This window comes from Penaeus chinensis, chromosome 21, assembly GCF_019202785.1.
Source record: "Penaeus chinensis breed Huanghai No. 1 chromosome 21, ASM1920278v2, whole genome shotgun sequence".
Lineage (NCBI taxonomy): Eukaryota > Metazoa > Arthropoda > Malacostraca > Decapoda > Penaeidae > Penaeus > Penaeus chinensis.
Genome location: NC_061839.1, coordinates 20744516 through 20767015, shown reverse-complemented (window position 1 = coordinate 20767015; position 22500 = coordinate 20744516). Strand labels below are relative to the sequence as shown.

Genomic DNA, 22500 nt, shown 5'->3' with positions numbered 1-22500 from the left:
GTGTGTGTTTGTTTGTTTGTTTGTGTGTGAGTATGTGTGTGTGTGTGTGTGTGTGTGTGTGTGTGTGTGTATGTGTGTATGTGTGTGTGTGTGTGTGTGTGTGGGTGGGTGTGTGTAGGAGGCGTAGGAAAAAAAGGAAAAAGAATAAGAAAGAAGTTAAAGAAAAAAAAACGATGTTGAGGGAGAAGAAAGAAAAGAACCCCGAAGTAAAAGAAGAAAAAGAAAAAGAATAAGAAGAAGAAAGAAAAGTCGAAACAGAAGTAGATAAAAATGGGACCGATGAAGAAGAGGAAGAAGGAAGAAGAAGCCGAATAGGAAAGAGAAGAAAAAAAAACTAAAAAAATATATAAAACAACGCGAAGGAAGCGGCGTCAATAAGCGTTCCTCGGCGCTCAGAGGAGATGCTTCCTCCTCGCGGCCGAAATTTCTTTTACAAGCGTGAAATATCTCCTTGAAATATTTTCTCCTCGGTACGACATCTGTGGTGAAGATGTTGGAAAGGGAAGCTGTGAGATTTTTGAGAAGTGTTATTGTTTCTCTCTTTCTCCCTCTTTTTCGCTCTCTCTCTCTCTCTCTCTCTCTCTCTCTCTCTCTCTCTCTCTCTCTCTCTCTCTCTCTCGCTCTCTCTCTCTCTCTTTCTCTCTCTCTCTCTCTCTCTCTCTATCGTTCTCTCTCTTTCTCTCTCTCTCTCTCTCTCTCTCTCTCTCTCTCTCTCTCTCTCTCTCTCTATCTATCTATCTATCTATCTATCTCTATCTCTCTCTCTCCCTTTCTCTCTCTCTCTCTCTCTCTCTCTCTCTCTCTCTCTCTCTCTATCTATCTATCTATCTATCTATATCTCTCTCTCTCTCTCTCTCCTATCTCTCTCTCTCTCTCTCTCTCTCTCTCTCTCTCTCTCTCTCTCTCCCCCTCTCTCTCTCTCTCTCTCTCTCTCTCTCTCTCTCTCTCTCTCTCTCTCTCTCTCTCTCTCTCTCTCTCTCTCTCTCTCTCTTTCTCTTTCTCTCTTTCTTTTTTCTTCTTATATTTTTTTCTTTTTCAGTTGTGTCTTTGTTTTACGTTACATTGGTGTCGATGCTTGGGTAAGATTTATGCATATATTTTGTTTTAATTCCTTGTCTAGTATTGCTTAGGATGTTGCAATTGCGTTTACGTTCTTCACATGCTACGATTATGCTATCACTCTTACTGTAAGCGAGTGTTTAAATAACGTGCTAAAACGCCAGTCAACTTCCAACACACGGAGTCCAATAACGGTTAACACTGTCGACAACTTTTATTTATTTTTTGCTCATTTACTTTTCTCTGTTTTGTTTTGCTTTGTTCTATTTTTTTTTTTTTTTTTTTTTTATCAGCTTTCCTTGTCTGCATTTCCTTCCGAACGTCTTTTGTGTGCCCTGTCGCGCTTGATGCTGGGAGAGATCTTATCACTTACTTCTTTGAGTTTACTTGTGTGTTCCCGCGCGCCGACACCAGGGCTAGCTGGCAAAGGCGCCAAGAAACATGAAGTGTGATTGGCGGAACGAGCTAAGGACCTTGCATCAGAAACCCATACGGACCAATCATGCTCTCGCTTAGATGTGCCCTGTTTAAAAGCCGTCTTCTGATTCGCTCACTTAACGGAAGTCCTACGAGAGCCACGCCCAACGGCCGATCCAGTCACACGTGTTGGAATTAATTCATTGATACTGGAGATATGGCGATGCGAACTGACACTTGGCGTATCAGATGTCGACCATTCCAAAGAAAAATTGAGCGAATCTAAACAAGTTGTTTTTTGCGTTTGACTATAGTAGGATCTAATAACTTGCGTTCATTAGTATGAATGTTGGCCGTTTGTATCTGTGTCGGTGTGTGTAAGTGTGCGTGTGTGTATATATATATGTGTGTTTGCATGTGTCGACTATGAAAAGTTCATGTACACGAGACACGATCTCTAACCTATGATCTCATTTGTTTCATATATCGTCATCTGATTTTTCTTTCCTTCTTTTATCTGTCTCTCTCTTTCTTTCTTTTTTTCAGAATCAAACGAGCTAAATGGCGAGGAGGATGGAGAGCAAAAGTGAATCCGTTGCCATCGGAGAAATAAGAGACAGCGATGAGGAAGACGAAATGCTGCCGGGGAAATCAGTAAAAAGTTAAGGCTGAACATGACGCGAAATCTCCTAATATTACGCAAGGTTAGTCGAGAAGGAAGGTGGAGGTGGGGAGGGGGGAGGGGGGACGGAGGGGGTGAGGCCAGGCTGAAAATGGAAGGGGCGAGAAGTATGTAGGAGATATAGAGTGATATATATATATATATATATATATATATATATATATATATACATTACACATACATATATATATACTTAAATACATACCTACATGTGTGTCTATATCTATCTATCTATCTATCTATCTATCTATCTATCTATCTATCTATCTATATATGTATATATATATACATAGAGAGAGAGAGAGGGAGAGAGACAAACAAATCGACAGACAGACAGACAAACAAGCAGACGGACAAACAGACATACAGAGAGAAACAGACAGACAGACAGAGCGACTTTAAAGGTAGAGAAAGAGAGGACAGTAAAAAAAAACGTATACAGAGCACGAGAATCGTAGAATCGCCGAAAGGGAAAAGGGAATCCCATGTACCGCCATACGTACTTTAGTTCCCATAAAACTCTTCGTTGGCCTTGAAGGGAATCGAGGCGCTTCTGTGTGGAACCCGATCCTGCCTCGGCGATGCTCAGGTGGGTGAAGGTTGGTGGGTGGTAGGGGAGGGGGGGTGCGAGGTGGGGAAGAGGAGGGGGGTGAGAAGGGAGCGAAGAAGAGAGAGGAGAGGAGGGAAGGAAGAGGAAAGAGGAGGAAGGGAGAAATAGAGAGAAGAGGAGGGAGAGAAGAGGAAAGAGGAGAGGAGGGAGGAAAGAAGAGAGTAGAGGAGGGAAGGAAGAGGAGAGAGGAGAGGAGGGAAAGGAGAAGGGAGGTAAGAAGATAGAGGAGAGGGAGGGAGGAATAGAGAGTAGAGAAGGGAAGGAAGAAGAAAAGGAGAAGAGGGAGGGAGGAAGAGAGAAGAGAGGAGAGGAGGGAGGGAAGAGGAGAGAAGAGAGAAGGGAGGGAGGAAGAGAGAAGAGAGGAGAGGAGGGAGGGAAGAGGAGAGAAGAGAGGAGGGAGGGAGAAATAGAGAGGAGGGAGGGAAGAAGAAGGAGGAAAGGAGGGAGGGAAGAAGAGAGAGGCGAGGAGGGAGGGAAAAGGAGAGAGCAGAGGAAAGAGGGAAGAAGAGAGAAGAGAGAGGAGAGATAATGGAGGAGAGACGAGAGAGGAGAAATGAGATGTATGTGGGTAAAAGCGGGGCCAGGTAGGCACAGAGGAGCGGGGGGGGGGGGGGGGGGGGGGATCAGTGACATAGAGGAGAAAAGGAGAGGGGGGGGTGTGAGCAGAGGGGGGGGGGTCATGGCGCCGTCCATCGCGTTCGTGCATGGCCGATTTTTTCCCCCCGTCTCCACTTTTGATAATATCGACACGACATTAGAATTAACAGCTGCGTTGCCGGACATCAACTAGAATTGATGGTCGTATTTTGCAAACGCGAACAAACGATAAAAAGCTTCACCAACACCGCTTTTGAACACGAATTTATGTTTTCCTCGTTTGCAAATAGTGGTTGTGCAACGTTCTCATCCATTAAAGGTTGTCAAACACACTTGTTGTTGATGGTAGGGAAAAAAAATAGTTAATATGTTTGAACGTGATCAAACACCTAATTTTATGGCGGGAAAAAAAGTTTGAGTGCATTGTTATCCTATATTATGAATGCCTCCTTTATAATTAATTTGCACACGATACACTGAATTTCGATCATATAGAAATATGAATCGCCCCGGGGATAGATTTGATATTTACATAATAAGGGGAACGAAAGGGAAGTGGAATTTTTTTGTTTATGGTAGAAATGAAACGAAGAGAGAATATGGTGACAAAAACGAAAATTTGGTCCGGGGAACATGTAAATGTCGAGACAGAAAGAAAAAAAAAAGTTAATAAAACGTCAACCATAACAAGTCATAGAGGAAAAGGAAAGGGAAATATTTCGAGCTTATAACTGAACGACTGATGCAGATTTCGAAATGTGAGTTCATCCGGCATTTTGCAGTATAGTCGCTGAGATGAATTTTGAAAGCACTGATTGATATGGTAATAGAATCTGTTAATGGGGTTTATAAGGCATGGTACCTAAACGTGGTTTACCGAGTTTAAAAATAGAACTACAGATGTACAAAAAAAAAAAGAAGAAAGAAAAAAAAAGTATGTGGAATGCTCTGGTTGCATAATTGCAGAGTAGAAGGCACCGTCCCCTCTGGCTAACTACTTGTACCTGGTCACTATGAAACTACCTGTACATCTAACCTGAAGTATAGTACCACACCCATGACCTGAGGCAAAAGGCGGACCATGGAATCAGAAAAAAAACATATATTTTAGCATATTTATGTATGTTTCTATTGGTATATTTTATGCATGTCTTGCTTTTCTAAGAGTTACGATTTTATATTTATATGTACTAGTGACCTATCTGTCCAATGATTTTCCTAGATAAATAGATAAATAGATAAATAGATAAATAGATAAATAGATAAATATATAGATATATAAATAGATAAATAGATAAATAGATAAATAGATAAATATATTAATATATTAATATATTAATAGATAAATAGATAGATAGATAGATAGATAGGGAAAAGAGATATCCGGATATTTAGGTCAGGGATCTTTGGAGTCTCAGCACTAGGGTTGGCTAATAAAGACATTTCTTTCAACAAATTCGGGTTAAATGGCGAGAATAAGAATATGTACCTTTTTCAACTTTTAACTAAGTTATTATTACTCCCATTTCAGGTAAGGCGGTTCATGTGACGTTTTTTCTCTTCGCTACATATGTTGTTAATGGTGATAAGGTGTACTAAATATGGATGAAAAGATTGTGGTAAATGGACGGTTTAGAAAATAATGATTCACTTACGGGTGTACAGGATATTCCGGTTAGAAGTTACAATTTACCTGAAAAGAGAAAAAACAACATATATGAGTTTTGATTATCATATCAATAATTGTGGTGATGATAATGATAACGCAAACATGAACAATATCTGCTATAAGAACCATACTATCTACTAATAGTACCATGAATACTAGTAATCTACAAAGGCAATTATATTTGTGTTGCAATAATAACGATGTCGTTAGCAAGAAGTTCTTGTTGCAGTATCACTTGCAATAAAAACTGAAATGCTGGAATATTGGTACAGTTACAGATAATGGCAATAATGACGTTGATGAGGATGAGGGGGTGGGGGGTGGGGGTAGGAGCAGGTTAAAAACAACAAACAATAACATCAGCAATGATAACAATAACAAAATGGTGAGGACAGCCATGGATATAGAAAAACACAACTTGCAACTGTTAATGAAAACAGATTATTAAATTTCATTAAAAAAATCTGCATATATTGAAAATGCATTTTTCAAGTTAAGAAGAGAGGGAGGAACGGAGAGACGGAAGGAGGAAGGGAAAGAGAGGTAAAGAAAAAGAGGAGAGAAAGAGGGAGAGAGAGAGAGAGAGAGAGGGGGGGGGGGCAGTGAAAGGGAAGGAGGGTGGAAAAGAGATAAAGAGAAAGCGAAAGAGAGAGAGAGAGAGAGAGAGAGAGAGAGAGAGAGAGAGAGAGAGAGAGAGAGAGAGAGAGAGAGAGAAAGAGAGAGAGAGAGAGAGAGAGAGAGAGAGAGAGAGAGAGAGAGAGAGAGAGAGAAAGAGGCGAGAAGAGGGAGAAAAGGAGAGATAAAGAGAGAGAGAGAGAGGACAGGAGAGACCGAGAAATCGAGAAAAATGCAATAAAAAGGAAAAATGAAGGAAATTGAATGAAATAAACCCTTAGCCAGGCGAGCCCTTCAGAGCAGCGGTTTCGTCCAAAGACCCTTTTTTCAAGCCAGGGCCAACTGGTCTTATTAATTGGTCTTCTAGGGGGTGGCCTGGGACCAGTCCTCGAGAAGTCGGTAAAAACCCGGGCTCGACCCCTTTATAGTGAACCAAAGGGACGACGAGGGAATGTGAGGAAGGGCGATGGGGGTCGAGAAGACACTGTAGGTACATATGCCTATGTGTATGCGAGTATGTATATTTGTGTGTGCGAGTATGTATATTTGTGTGTGCGAGTATGCGTGTATGTGTATGTGTATGTGTATGTGTATTCGTATTTGTGTGTATGTGTGTGTGTGTGTATGTGTGTGTGTGTGTGTGTGTGTGTGTGAGTGTGTGTGTGTGTGTGTGTGTGTGTGTGTGTGTGTGTGTGTGTGTGTACATGTGTGTGTGTGTGTGTGTGTGTGTGTGTGTGTACATGTGTGTGTGTGTGTTTGTGTGTGTGTGTGTGTGTGTGTGTGTGTGTGTGTGTGTGTGTGTGTGTGTGTGTGTGTGTGTGTGTGTGTGTGTGTGTTAGAAGTAGAGGGAAAGAGTATGTGTGTATGGTGCCACGCTGGTCAGATTTTTTCAGGCCCAATTAAGTCACAAGGAATGCCTTGTCCTGTAGGCCTCGCGTTTCACCAGGAGCGAGATGACACCCACAAACCGCAGCCACAAACAGTCCTCAAACAGCAAGACCTCCTCACAGACCGCGAAGGCTTAGCTGATCCTCGAGCTACAATAATGGAACTCAAGACGCCGATGCTGACCTGGGGGCAGCATGACGACGCCAGCATAAACCAAGCGGCGCCCAAGTTGACCTTAGGGCAGCATAGCGACGCCGGAGATGCCATCAGGAACCAAACGGCGCCATGCTCCCGTCGCAGGATACTCTCTAATACCTCAACTCGACAAAGGATCGATCAAGAGCTAATGACTATGCAAATGCCTTGATAAGACGACGATATGTCTTGTCTCAAAACAACCTGAAGACAGGAGAGGGAGAGAGAGAGAGAGAGAGAGAGAGAGAGAGAGAGAGAGAGAGAGAGAGAGAGAGAGAGGAGAGAGAGAGAGAGAGAGAGCGAAAAAGAGATATAGAAAGAAAAAAAATGAAGGAGGAGGAGGAGCATGAAAAGGAGGAGGATAAGCAATAGGAGGAGGAGGAAAGGGAGGAAGAGGAGGAGGAGGAGGAGAAGGATTAGGAGGAGGAGAAGGAATAGGAGGAGGAGGAGAGGGAGTAGGAGGAGGAGAAGGGATAGGAGGAGGAGAATGAATTGGAGGAGGAGGAGGAGAGAGAAGGAGGAGAGAGAAGGAGGAGGAGGAAGAGGAGGAGAGGAATCAGAAGGGAAGGAGGAGTACGTGCGAACGAATGCGTCTTACAAGACAGCATAAAGATTGCCCTCGAGATAGGTCAGATCCAAGTCAAACCCGCCGTCATTCTCCGGCACGCGAGGGGGGGCGGGGGGCGAAAAATGGACCTTTCTGTCTTTCATTCTATCAAATGTTGCTTTCCATTATCTTCCTTCGCGATGAGGAACGAGGCAGGACAGGTGATATCCATCTCCTTCTTTCATTTCGCTCTCTCTTTCTCTCTCCCTCTCTCCGTACCCCATCTCTGTCTGTGTGTATATATGTGTGTGTGTGTGTGTGTGTGTATTTGTGTGTGTATATATATATATATATATATATATATATATATATATGGTAGTGTGTGTGTTGTGGGTGTTGTGTGTGTGTGTTTGTGTGTGTGTATGTTGTGTGTGTATTTATGCAAATATACACACATTATACCTGAATAAGCACATCACACACACACTCACAGCACACACTCCAATATTTATATATATATATATAACATATATCATTTTTTTTTATAGAAGCTATATATTTATATATACACACAGACATACATTCATACACACATCAGTATTTACCGTAGATACTTAATTTTATTATTTATAGATATGTACTTTGTAGGTTTTGTACGTTTTTGCGTTCGTGTTTGGTTGATTCTCTCAGTATTTAGGTCTTTGTTTCTGTTTTAGGTCGTGGTTGATTTGATCTCTCCAGTATTATTGCAGCCTCTGCACGGTTTTTTTAGGGTGTAGATCAGCACGATTCCCATCTTCTTGGGATATCTGCGATATCACTGTTAACGATCTCAAGTCAGCCTGAAGATTTGAGGAAGCTCGGTAAATAATAAGAATTCCTAATTATATGTGGGACTTTTTTCCTGAACAAGCGTTTTATTGCATAATACCAAAATGAACAATAAATAAAATCACCAATTAAGGATTTTTTATTCTGTTGAATTTTGGTCTCCACGCAATTTTTTATTATTTTTTCTTCTCCATGAATCTTATTGATGATCGTAAATGGGCTGAGGAGGGGGGCGCGGGGGTGCTTTGGGGCAAGGTCACGATCTGCGAGAGGGGGGAGCGCGGGGGGCCGGGGGGACCGCGACAGTGCTTGGAGGGTTTTGGGTAAGGATTTCTGTTCAAAAGTTGTTTATGTGGTATTTAATAAAAAAATTAATAAAGCATGGAAAATTTATAGTAATTTTTATTTTCCCACTCCCCAAACTTGTGTTTTGGTCTGCGTAACTTCCCGCTGGGTGTTTTTTATCCGGCCTCAGTTATTTTGGGAATGTGTATAAGAGGTTACTTGTTTAGGCACCTTAAGTAGGGATTTATGCATTTTAAAATTATTATTGATACATAATATTGATATCTATACATACCCGCGGAGAGGCTTTATCAATATTTGTACACACACCACACACTCACACAACACACCAACACACAAACCACACACACACACACACATCATTAACACACAATATATATATATTATATATAATATATATATTTATATATTAGATATTTATATATATATCATGTAATCAAGTAGATGTATAACATTTATGTAAATATATATATATATATATATATATTTTTATATTATATATAATATAATTTATTATATATTAGATATATAATTACATATGCCCCATCCCCCTCCTTACTTTTCCATTTTCCCATCCCCTTTTGTCTCTTTCTCCCGCCCTTCTTTTTCCACCCAATCTTCCTTTCCCTCCCCCCCCCCCCTCCCCCCCCCCCCCCCCCCTCTCTCTCTTTTTTGCCTTCCTTCTTTAACTTTTCACCAGGGATGGTCGTGAAAATAAAAATAAAAAAAATATGCAATAAAACTGACGGTTACTAATTCAGTGCAGTTGTACTTGCCTCGGAGAAGAATGATGATATGTATGATTATGAAAACTAATAATGATAATATAAGAACAAACAACCAACAAATGAGAAATATTGTTTGTTGTATTGATGATGATGATGTTGATGATGATGTTGATGATGATGATGTTGATGATTGATGTGATGTGATGATGATGTGGTTTGATGATGATGGTGATGATATATATTGATTAAGACATATTTATTAATATCAAGGACTATCACTGCAATTATAATTGAACAATGAATTACAATAATGATAATGTGCGAGTGTCATTCTTTAACATTTATGTTTTCAATATTCATCTCCTTTCACACCAAAATTAATAGACTTGAAGTCCGCGCACACGGAAGTTGTAACTCCAGGTATGTGTCACAGTTAATATGAAAATCTAAAAAAACATATCTGTATTGAAATGGAATATGACCATAGGCTTAAGATGGAAGCGATACGAGCGTACATTTACAGAAATACAACGCGATATATAAATATATACACAAGTATAGATATATGTATGCACGTATGAATGTGTGTGGATGGGCACAAGGCTAACCGAAGTGTATACACAAAACCCCATCCACAATTCCCTACAAAATGTCTACCTACCTCTGCACTCCCGCCTTCCCTTCCCCACCTTCGCGCTGAAGCATCTGACCCTTGGCCTTGGAGGGCGAATGAGAGGGAGAAGTCCGTGAGGTGTACGCCAGTGAGCCTCCGCTTCCCCCTCTCCCTCCCTCCCCCAGTCTCCTTGTGGTCAGTAGTTACCTAATCCTTCACCAGAGGGTCTTACGCAGCGGCGAGGTACACAATGCTCAATTGCAGGCGGGCCTATCTGGGGGCAGGCGGGGCCGGGCACGTGTGTCGTTTGTGTGAGGCGCGTTGTGGATTTGTTTTCCTGTCGTGTGGAAGTGGTGTCTGTGGCGTGGGTGGGGGGTTTTGGGTATTTTTGTTTTATAAAGGGCGGGGAGGGGGGAGGTTTGAGGGGTTGGTTCACGCACAGGCCTGAGGGCGTTCCTTCTGTGAGGGAGAGGGTGAAGGTCGAGCGGAGGAGGGATAAAGAAGAATGTGAACCAGAGTTGAAAGAGAATGTGAGTGCCTGATAGATGGAGGGAGGAAGAGAGACAGAGAGAAGGGGGTGGGGGATGGAGAGAGAGAGAGATATATATAAAAAGAGTGTGCGTGTGAATGATAGATAATACACAGATAATAGATAATAGACAGGAGATAGTTATATAAATATACAAAGAAGAATAGACAGACAGACAGACATAAAAAGGATGAATCATACAAATTTATATAACCTTACCAACTCTCTCGTTCTGAATTACTTCTTTACAGTAACGATCAAAATGTCGCTACCAGGCAACCGCACTTTAGCCCACATTCGTCCTTATGAGCCTAAATCATAAGGCTTAGATTCGCATATCCTACTAATAGACTCCTTCTTCCCCATTACATATCCCCCATTTCGTTACTCCCCCTCGTCTGCCTTTCCCCTTTTTTCTTCTTTCTCTTTTCTTTTCCACTTTACTTTTTTCTACCCCTTTCTCTTCTTTCTTTAAAAAAAACAGGGAAACGAGAGAGAAACGGCAAAAAGGCAAACGTGCCAAAGAGTCGCTGACTTCCCCCTCGCAAAGGTTAATGCCCCTCTATGCCCTGGCCACATTATGCCGTGGTCTTCGTGCTTGCATGTGATGGCGAAGGGAGGGGGGGTGGAGGGGGGGGAAGGGCGAGGAAAGGAGCCAGGGGGGGGGGGAGAAAATGGTAGGGGGGTGTGGGTTGGCAAGGAGGTGGGAGGGGGCGGGAAAAGGAGGATGATGGGAAAGTAGGGGAGGGGGGGTGTGAGGGGAGAAGAGAGGGTTGGGAAAGGAGGGGAGGCCGGGATGGTAGGGAGGGGAAGGGAGAGGAGGAGAAAGAAGGGGGTGAAAGGAGGGTGTGGGACCCTCAACACAGGGAGGGGTGAAAGAAAGGAAGGAAAGAGGAAAAGAAGAAAGAGAAGATGAAGGAATGAAAGAAAGAAAGGAGAAAGAAGACGGAAAGCAAGGAAAGAGAAGGAAAGAAGAAGAAAGAAAGAAACGTGGAGGGAAGAAAGAACGAAAGAAGAAAAAGATGAAGAAAGCATAGGAAGAAAGGAAGTGAAAGAAAGGAAGGAAAGAAGTAAGAAAGAAAGAACAGAGGGAAGAAGAGAAAGAGGGAGCGAGAAGGGAAAGAAAAGAAAGAAAAGGAAAGAAAGTAAAGAAAGGAAAGAAGAAGAAAGGAAGAAGGAGAATGAGGAAGAGAATGAAAGAAGAAGAAAAGAAAGAAGAAAAGAAGAGAAGAAAAGAAGAGAAAGGGAAGGAGAATTCTGAAGAGAAGGGAGAAAGAAAGAGAAGAAGAAAGAAAAGAAAGAAAAGAGGGAAGAAAAGAAAGAAAAGGAAGATGAGAAAAGAAAGAAGAAGAATAGGGAAGGGAAAGAGAAGAAATAGAGAAAGGAGAAAGAAGAAAGAAGAAAAGAAACGAAGAAAGGAATGAGAAACGAGAAAAGGAATGAAAGAAGAGAAAAGAAAGCAAGGAACGGTAAGAGAAGGAAAGAAAGAGAAGGAAAGGAGAAAAGGAAAGAAGAAAGACGAGAAAGTTGAAGATAGGAAGGAGAGAAGACAAGAGAAAGGAAGAAGAGAAACGAGAGAAAGAGAAGGGAAGTAAGAGAATGACGAAAGGAAGGTAAAAGGAGGGAACCGACGAAGAAGGAGAAAGAGGCAAAGAAAGAAAAGAGAAAAGAGGGGAAGACGGGAAAGAAGGAAAGGAAAAGAGAGGAAGAGAAGGGCAGAAGTAAGAGAAAGGGAATAGAGAGGAGAATAGGAAAAAAGAACGACGAGAAGAAGAGAGGAGGAAAGAAGAGAGAAGAGAGAGAGAGAAAAGAAAGAAAGAAGAAGAGAGAAAAGAGGGAAAGAGAAAGAAAGAAGGAAAGACAAGAAGAGAGAGAAAGAAAAGGAGGAGAAAGAGAGGAGAGGAAAGGAAAGAAGTGAAAGAAAGAGAAAGAAGAAAGGAAAGAGAAAAGGAAGAAAGAGAAAAGGAAAAGAAGAAGAAGAAGAAAGAAAGGAGAAAGGAAGTTGAGAAGGAGAGCGAAAAAAGGAAGGAAGGAAAGAGGGAGAAAGAAGAGAAAGAAAAGAACGAAAGAAGAGGGGAGAGAAGAAGAAGGAAGAGAAGAAAGAGAAGAAAGAGAGAAGAGGAAGCGAGAGGGAACGGAAAGAAAGGATAGAGAAATAGAAGGAGAAAGAAAGAAAGGGGAGAGAAGAGAGAAGGAAGAGAAGAAAGGAAATAAAGGAAGAAAAGAAAGAAAGAAAGAGAAGAAGAAAGAAGAAGAAAGGAAGAAGAAAGAAGAGAAAGGAAGGATGAGGAGAGAAAGAAAAGAAGAAGAGAGAAGAGAAAGAAAAGAAGGAAAGGGGAAGAAGAAAGAAAGAAAGAAAAGAAAAGAAAAGGAAAGGAAAGAGAAGAAGAAAGAATGGAAATAAGAGAAAGAAAAGAGAAAGGAAAGGAAGAGTAGTATGAGGAAAGAGAAGAAAGAGGAAAGGAGAGAAAGTAAAAGAAGAAATGAGGAGAAGAAAAGAATAGAAAGCGAAGGTAAAGAAAGGGTAAGAAAGAAAGGGAAGAAAAGGGAAAAGAAGAAAGCGATAGAAAGAAAGGTAGAAGGAAAGGGGAAAAGGGAAAGAGGGGAAAGGAGAGAAAGGAAGGTAAAGGAGGGAAAAGAAGAGAGAAAGAGGGGAAAAAGAATAGGGGAAAGAGAAGGGGGGAAAGGAAAGGAAACGGAAAGAAAGAAAAGAGAAAGGAAGGTTGTAAGGAAAGGGAATGAAAAGAAGAAGAAAGAAGAAGGGAAAGAAAGGAAAAAAGAGGAAAGGGAGAAAAGAAAGAAAGTGAAGAGGAGAGGAAAGGAAGGAAGAAAGATATGGATGGAGAAAATGGGGAGGGAAGAGAAGGGAAAACGAAAAGAAAGGATGGTTTATTGAAAGAGAAAGGAAAGAGAAAGAAAGGAAGGTAAAAGGAGGGAATGGGTGGATGGGGTGGGGGAAGAAAGAGAAGAGAAGAGAAGGGACAGTGAATGGAGGGGAGGTGGGATGAAGACGAGGTGTGGTGGAAGGGAAGGACGGGGGTTATGAGAAGGAGAAGGAAGGAGGGGGGACAGGCAGGGGACCTCCTTAAGCCCCCATCTCGGAGGAAGGGAAGAGAAAGGGAAGGGAAGAAGCAAGGGAGGGAGGGCAGGGGACAGGGCCCTGAGCTCTGGACAATGAAGGGAAGAGATAGGACGGGGGGAGGAAAGGGAAAGGTAAAAGGAGAGAGGAACGGAGGAAGGGAGGGAAGGAGGGAGGGCAATAGAAAGGAAGGATGGGAAGGCGAGGAAAAGAGGAAAAGGGCCAACAAAATGGAAGGAAAGGGAGGGAGGGAAGGAAAGGGAAGAGGCAATTGGAAGGAAAAATAGGAAGGGAGGTGAGGGAAGGGAATGGAGAGGGGGACAAGGAGGGGGAGGGAAGGAGGGAAGGCCAAAGGAAGGAGGAAGGAGGGAGGGAAGGAGCAGAGGGAAGGGCAAAGGAAGGGAAGCGGGGGACGAGGGAAGGAGGGCAATGGGCCAAAGAAGAAGGGAGGGAGGGAAGGAGTGGAAGGGGCAAGGAAGGAAAGAGGGGGGGAAGGGAAGGAAGGGAAGGAGGGAAGGGCAAAGGAAGGAAGGGATAGGGGAGGGGAGGGGAAAGAGGGGATAGGAAGGGCAAAGGAAGGAAGGGATGGCGAGGGAAGGAGGAGGAAGGGCAAAGGAAGGTTGTAAGGGAGGGAGGGAAAGCCAAAGAGAAGCAGGAAGGCAACAGAAGGAAAAGGGCCAAGGAAGGGAATGAGGAAGGGAACGGCGGTTGGAGGGAACAAGGTGAGGGATTAGAAAGAGGGAAAAGGAAAGAGGGAAGGGCAAAGGAAGGAAGGGAGGGAGGGAAGGAGGGAAGGGCAAAGGAAGGAAAGGAGGGAAGGGATAGGGGAGGTATTATGGGAGGGATTGTGAGCAGAACATAAAAAGGGAAAGAGGGGGTGGGGGTCGGCGGTCACCAGGGTAGTGAAAGAGGAGTGAGGGCGGGGGGGGGGGGTTGGGGGGGGGGGGGGGGGTGGGTTTTGTGGGGGGCGGGGGTGGGGGTTGTGTAGGTCGGGGGGGGGGGTTTTTGGGGTTGTAGGGGGGGGGGTTTGGGTGGTGGTAGTTGGGGGGGGGGGGGTTCGCGTTGTGTGTTGTAGTTTAATTTGTAGTTTTGCCTCAGGAGTTTGCTTCAATGAATTATTTGGCCGAAGGAAAGTGTAACAGGGCGTCTATCACGCAGCCAGCATCTGCATTATTCTAGTGAAAATAAAATGATTTCCCTCGTGAACAGGCAAGCTTGTGGCCATTTTAATGCTATTTCATTTCTTCTTTATCACTCCTCTTTTATCTTCTTTCTTCTTCTTCTTCTTTTCAATTCGTTTCTTCTTTATCACTCCTCTGTTATCATGGTTATCATTTTCTTTCGAAGATATAATCCGAAAAGGAGGTGAATGAGAAGTGAGTGAGAAATGAATCGAGGAATGGCGTCAGGGGACGAAATTCAAGATTAAGAAAGAAAGAATGGGAAATCAATGGAGGACAAGATACATTTGCTGTCATTTTTTTCGACCGAGCTGTTAAAATAAAGTCCCGAATATATTCTTTTTCTTCTTTTTCTTTTTCTTTTTCTTTATCTTTATCTTTATCTTTATCTTTATCTTTATCTTTATCTTTATCTTTATCTTTATCTTTTTCTTTTTCTTTTTCTTTTTCTTTTTCTTTTTCTTTGTCTTTTTCTTTTTTTTCTTTTTCTTTTCTTTTTCTTTTTTTTTGTCTTCTTTTATTCTTTCGTTTTTTCTTTTTCTTTCTTTTTCTTTTTTTTCTTCTTCTTCTTCTTCTTCTTCTTCGTCTTCTTCTTTTTACAACACACCATTCATCAAATCACCATACATCACACTTCATCCTAGAACCTTTAAATATTCAAAACCATCAGCATGACAATAACAACGAAACATCATATTGTCAAAAAAAATAAAATGAATAAATAAATAAATAAATAAAAATTGAAATCAAACACAATGACAACAAAATCAATCATTTCAACCGAATAAATTATCCTGCCTCCCCCCCCCCCCCCCGTGCCCTTACCCCCCCCCCCCCCCCCCCTCCCCCCCCCCCCCACCCCCCCCCCCCCCCCCCCGACATACCATAAAAAAGTGAAAGAAAAAAAGAAAAAAAAAAAAAGACTCTAACCTCTAAAGAGAGAACGGGAAACGAGAGAGACGGAACACCTCCCTCCCCCTCCCCAACACACACCCACACCACCCACACACTCGCCACCAACACACACACACCACTCCACACTCCAAAAAACCATCAGACCCTAATCGATTTTGTAGCCGCCCCTGGGTGCAGGACAAGCGACAACCCACAAGGGGGTAAAGCCGCAGGGGGGTGAGAGAGTAAGACGGGGGGTGAGAGAGGAGAGGGGGGAAGTGTGGGGGGGGGGGTAAAGACAGGGGTAAGTAAAAGGTAAGAAACAGGCCGTGGGGTAAGAGGGGGGGGGGGAGGGGGTTTGTGTCAGGGGTTGTAAGACAGGAGAAGGAGGGGGGGGGGGAGGGGTAAAGGGGTAAGACAGGACGTGGGGAAGTAGGGGGCGTGGACGGGGGAGGGTGTTGTATATGTTGTAGTATAGGCATGGGTGGGATACGGGGGGGGACGGGGTGGTTTAGGCAGGAGGTGGGGAAAAGGGAGGGGGTTAGGACTGAGAATAGGGGGAGGGGGTGAGGGACTGCGGTAAGGAAAGGTAGGGGAAGAAGAGGAAGAAAGAAAAGGGGAGAGGGTGAAGGGTGAGGTAAGACAGAGAATGGAGGAGAAGAGGGTTGAGGTAAGAGGAAGGGAAGGAGGAGACCGACAGACAGACGTGTTGGGGGGCGAACGTGTTGGGGTGGGGGGGGGGGTAAAACGGAGAATGGGAGAAAGGAAGGAGCGAAGATAAGTAAAGCAGAGGGGAAGCTTAGAGTGGAGGAAGCGAAAGTAAATAGAATTATAGACGGGATAGACGTGCAACTTAGAGTGAATATAGAATAATAGGGGGAAACGAGATCTAAGGCAAGAAAGGGAGGGAAAGGGAATCAGACAGAGAAGAGACAAGGAATGAGAAGAAGAGGCTTAAGAGTAAGGAAAAAAGAAAAGGAAGAAAAAGGGAAGGGAGGAAGGGGGAGTAGGCGGGGGGGTTAGGGGTTTTTCAGGAAAGGGGGGGTAAAGGCATGATAATGGGGGGAGGGGGGCGGAGGGGTTTTGAGGAAGGGGGGGGGAGATAAATATGGCGCGGGGGGGGATGAGCGGGGGGGGCGGGGGGGGGGGGGATGTGGGGGATGAGAGATGTAAGCGGAAGAATGGAGGGAGGAAGGCAAAGGTAGAGGCAGAAGGGAGAGGGATACAGTAAGAAAGGAGAGAAAGGAAGGGAGAGGAAATAAATAGGGAGGGAGAAGGCTAGATGTGCTCTAAAGGCAAAGAGCGGGGTCGTAGGAAAAGAAGGGTAAAGAAAATTGATTGATGAAAAGAAAGGAGAGAGATAGGGAATGAAGGATGACCAGAGGACGCGAATGATAATGAAAGGGACGTTGGATAAGAAATGGAGAAGAAATAAGATAAGGCCATTGAAGAATAATTGGATAATAAATTGTAGAAGGAAAGGCATGATAGATAGTGAGATTAAAGAGAAAGAGGGAGAGAAAGAGGGAGAGAATGACGCGGAAATGAACGATACGGAGGAGGAGGGACGAGGAGAGGGGGAAAGAGGGGCCGAAGAGGGCTCGAAGAGGAACGGAGGCCTGAAGAGTAGAGGATGCCGAGAGGAGTGAGAGAGACTGAGGGCGAGAGAGAGGAGAGAGAAAGAGAGAGAGAGGAGAGAGATGATAGGAGAGAGAAGAGAGAGAGAAAGAGAGAGAGAGAGAGTGATGAGGAGAGGGTTGAGAGAGCAGGGAGAGAGAGCGAGCTAGAGAGAGAGAGTGTGAGAGGAGAGAGAGAGAGATAGAGAGAGAGATAGAGAAGTGAGACGTGAGAAGAGAGGGACGAGGGAGGGGGAGCAGAGGAGAAGAGAGGGGAGAGAGGGAGATGAGGGGAGAGAGAGAGAGGAGAGAGGAGAGGGTTAAATTAAAAAATGGAGGATGAGTGAGAGAGAGGAGGACGAGGGGGTAGTGAAAGATTTAGGAAGAGAGTTTAGAAGAGAAGAGGAGATTTAGAAGTGAGTAGAAGAGAAGATGGAAGAATAGAGAGAAGGGAGGGAAAGAGGAGAAAAGAAAAATTTCAGAAAAATTAATTACATAAAAAAATCCAATGCGAGATATCTCTATTTAAGAAACCGATTTTCTTTCTCTTAATCTACTCTCATACACGCCAAAATCCTAAAAGAAAAAGAAAAAGAAAATATATATAGGTAATTTACCCTATTAAACCATCAGCATCTTATCACCTAAATTCCCTTGACCATGGCCATCCCACCCATAAATTTTCATCACAATCCGGCAGTAACTTGTCATGGTGACAGACCCAAAGACGCCAATGAATATATAATTACTGATAAGTAAAATAAATAGTGGTAATAATGGATGATAAAATTAATGCATTCATTAATGAAAAATAAATAGATTCTACTAAATAAACAATGAACAATTAAAAAAAAAATTAATTGATTAATCTTGATGTACATATGTGATGAGCAGATAGAAAATAAATATATATATATATATGATAGAAATATATTTTATATATAATATCCAATTTGAAAGAATAAATAAGCATCAATTTAATAATCAACTCCAATTCGACGGGGGGATAAAAAGGAAGAAAAAAAAAAAAAAAAAAAAATCACACCTGTCACCCCCCCCCCCCCTGCACAGGCACACGTCAAACTTTCAAGTCTTATCTCTTGCCTAACTTATCTAGCCATTTTGACAATATGAGGGGACTTTCCTTGGACACTCTTTCGAGGACCGCCATCCTGGCGAAAAGGAGTGGGTGGGGGAGGGAGAGTGGGTGGGGGAGGGAGGGTGGAAGGGGGGGGGGGGAGGAATGAAGGGAGGTGCTGGTGAGGGGGGGGGAGGGGGGGGAGGGGGGAATTGTAGGGAGAGTGAGTGGTAGGGGAGGAAGGATGGGGAGGAGTGGGAGGAGGGGAGGACGGTGTTGACGGGGTTTGTTTCCCCCGGTGGTGTTTGGGAACGGGTGGGTTTTAAAAGGAGGGAGGGATAATGGGAGGGAGGGTGGGGAGGGGGCAGGGGGGAAGGGAGGGTAGGAAAGGAGAGGTTAAGTAAGGAAAGAGAGGGGAGGAGACAGGGAGGGATAGAGAGGAGAAGAAGAGGAGAGAGGGAGAGAGAGGACGAGGAGAGAGAGAGGCAAGATAAAGAGAAAAGAGAGAGGGGAAAGAGAGGGGAGAGAAAGAGAGAGGGGGGAAAAAGGAGAGAGAGAGAGAGAGGAGAGAGGAGACGGGGGGGAGGGGGAGAGGGGAGAGATCAAAGAAAAAAGGAAACCCAAGAAGATTTCAGAGGGGAAGAGAGAGAGAGAGAGAGAGGAGGGAAGGGGGGACCAGAGACGAAGAACAGGGCAAAGAGGGGGGGAGAAAGACCCAAATTTGAGGGAGGGGGTGGGGGGGAAAAAATTGAGAAAAAAATTAAATTTTTTTTTGCCTAAAGTACAAAAAAAAAAAAATAAAATGAAAAAATCCAAAATAAGAAAATATGGATGATGATAAATGAATAAGTAAATAGATAAGTAGATAATGAACAAATAAATATGACAGTAAAAATGAATTAATGAAATAAAGATATTAGAAGCAATACAAATAAAATCAAAATCAATCCATTTTTCACCATCTTTGCACCCCCGAATAACTGCCTTTCGTGATTGCAATTCGTTCGTCATGAGAGAGGAGGTAAAAAAAAAAAATCGCATTTTGGGTCAGTTAAAAAAAAAAAAAAAAAAAAAAAAAAAAAAAAAAAAAAAAAAAAAAAAAAAAAAAAAAAAATCACGCGACAGGAATAATTGCTTCATCAAAGAGAATAAATCTAGTGTAATAACTTAAATAAAATCAGGCGAGATTTCTAATTATCTATCGATCGTTCTGCTCATTATCTTTATTTATTTATTTATTTACTGTTCTCTTTTTGCATGTATATATGCTGCTGTTGTTTTTTTTTTTTTTTTTTTTTTTTTTTTGTTTTGTTTTTTTTTCGATTCCTCGTATTTTCTTTTTTTCTTTTTTTCCACCTTTTTTGTTTCTTTATTTTCAGAAGAGAAAAATTTGGGTAGACGGGCTCCCTTATGATGCTTTTGAGCACAGACAATTTTTTGTAATTTTTGGGTGTAACAACCTACGTATCTATTCTGATATGTGTGCACGTTGGGGGTTTTGTGGTGTTTTTGTGTGTGTGTGTGGTGTGTTGGTGTGTGTGTGTGTGTGGGTTGGGGTGTCCCCCCTTTTGTGTGTGTGTGTGTTGTGTGTGTGGTGTGTGTGTGTGTGTGTGTTTTTGTGGGGCCTTGTGTGTGGGGTTTGTGGGGTGTGTGTTGTGTTGGGTGTTGTGGTTTGTGTGTGTGTGGTGTGTGTAACACAAAACGCTCACATATCTGATTAGTGAAATGTATGTTTTACACCCACCCCCCCGAAATAGATAGGTTTTTTCCTGCTCAAAGGCCCCCCTTTTCTTTCTACACGAGGGGCCCTTTTCCCCCAACCCCGGGGAAGGGGGGGGGGGGGTCCCCCCTTTTTGGGTTTCCCGGGGAGTTCCCCAATTTCCAAGCCGATAAGGGAGGAATTCCGTTCTTTGATTCGGCATGAGGGCTCTTTCCTTTCGCTCGGGGGGGGTCTTTCCCTCTCAACGCCCAACTCCCCTTTCCCTCCCCCATCTCCCCCTTTCTCTTTTTCTCTCCTTTCTCCCCCTCTTCTCTCTTCTTCTCTCTCTCTCTCTTTCTCCTTTTCTCCCCTCTCTTTTTTTTTCTCTCTCTCTTTTCTCTCTTTTTCCCCTTCTCTCTCTCTCTTCTCTCTCTCTCTCTCTATTTTATCTCCTCTCTTTTCCCCTTCTCTCCCTCTCTCTTCTCTCTCAAAAACCTTTTCTCCATTATTTTTCCGGGTTCCAAATTTTTTCACCTTTTTTTTCACGGACGGGCCGGGGGAACCCGCTTTAAAAATGTCGAGTACAAAGAAGAATCAAGTTTCAGGCCGGCGCGCATTCAAGGAGAGAGAGGCTCGCTGTACGCTAACGATGTAAAAAACCCAAAAGGGGAAAAAAAAAGGGAAGGGGAGAAAGAAAAAAGGTGAGGGGAACAAAAAAAAAAAAAAAAAAGAAGAAAAAAATGAAAGGGGGAAGGAGGAAAGAGAAGAAGAAAAAAATCTTCCTTCTTTTAAACTCGGGAGGAAAACGGACGAAATGCCCTTCGAAAAGGGAGAGATTGGGGAAAATTATTTCCAAAAATTTTCCCCCGAACCCTTTTCAAAAACCAAAGCGTTCAGTCTGGAAGCCCGGAATGTGATAAGAGGTTTCGCTCGTTTTTTTTTCTTCTTTTCTTTTCTTTTTTTCTTTTCTTTTTCCTTTCTTTTCCCTTTTTTTCTTTTTTTCTTTATTACTGATTGTAAACTTCGATTCACTTTTACATTTACATTTTGTTGTTGTTGTTGTTACTGATGTCTTTTTTCACATTTGTTTTGTTGTTATGATTTATATACAAAAGTTTTAAATATACACTAAACTATGATATTTTTTCAACTTCCTGAAGGAAGATGAACCTGATAGACAAACCCTTAACACAGAATTTTCGTCATTATTGATACCCCAAACTCCATTTTCGTTGAGACTCAAGTGTCATACAAGAAGTAAATAGCTTGTAAAAAAAAAAACAGGCATGTATTACTTTGATTTGGATATTCATGCGTTTTTAAATTGGGTTAAGATGTTTAATATATTTATTTATAATATATATATATATTTATATAGTATATATTGTATTTATACTATATATATATAATATATATTTATGCATGTTGTGTGTGTGTATATTATATAATATTTTTATATATTTTATATAGGGATGTATGTGTGGTGTTTGTATATATATATATATATATTTATATATAATATATTTATAAAATATAATATATAATTTTTAAAAGTATTCTATATATAAATTTTTATATTTATATAATGTATTATGAATTGATTGGAAATAGATTTTAAATTGATGTGTGGTGGATATATTATATTTATTTATATTTATAATAATATATTATTATATATATATATATTTTATATATATTATATATGTATATTATAATATATATGTATAATATTATTATAAAAATATATATATTTATATACGGACGCACACACGCATTATTTATTATATAAATTTATGGTATATATATATATATATATATTTATATATTTATATATATATATATATATATATATATATATATGTATATGTATATATAAAATATATATATATATTTTATATATATAATTTATCTAGAATTTTGATTTGGGAACGAATTTACATGATTTCATATATAAATATATTTTTATAAAATTTTATATATATATATATATATAATATATATTATAGAAGAGAGAGGAGAGGGGGAGAGAGAGAGGGGGAGAGAGAGAGAGAGGGGAGAGAGAGAGAGAGGGGGGGGGGGGGGGAGGGGGGAGGGGGGAGAGGGATGAGAGAGAAGGGAGAGAGAGAGTGGAGAGAGAAGAGAGGAGAAAATGAGAGAGAGAGAAAATAAACATTAACAACTAAACCAAAACACATCTAAAGACCTAAATACTCCCCCCCCCCCCCCCCCCCCGGTCCGACTCGCGTGCGGGGCCCGGGGGGCCGGGGGAGGCTAAGGTTTTTGAGCCCCCCTCGGTCGCCCGCCTTGGGTTTCACCTCGCCTGGGGGTTAAAAAACCCGGGATGGAATTATTTTTAAAAAGGCATTTCTTTCTGTTGTATTTTTCTCGTTCTTTTTTCCTTTTCTTTTCTTTCTTTGCTGTTTTATAATTGTGTATTACTATTACTTTTGTTTTGTTTCTTTGTTTCCTTTGTTTTTTTTTTTCTTTCTATCTTTGTTGTTTTATAATTATGTATTAATATTACTATTGTTTTGTTTCTGTTTTGTTTTTGTTTTGTGTGTGTCTGTGTGTGTGTGTGTTTGTGTGTGTGTGTGTGTGTGTGTGTGTGTGTGTGTGTGTGTGCACTTTTTATTTCAAGCGTTTGGGATGAGTTTTGATTTTTTTGTT

The 22500-nt window shown here is 41.9% G+C and overlaps 1 protein-coding gene across 1 annotated transcript in view; it reads right to left on the bottom strand.

The window, feature by feature from the left end:
• LOC125036741 overlaps window positions 1-22500 on the bottom strand; it is a 273718-nt gene that overhangs the window by 167203 nt on the left and 84015 nt on the right. The gene's annotated exons all lie outside the window — the stretch shown is intronic.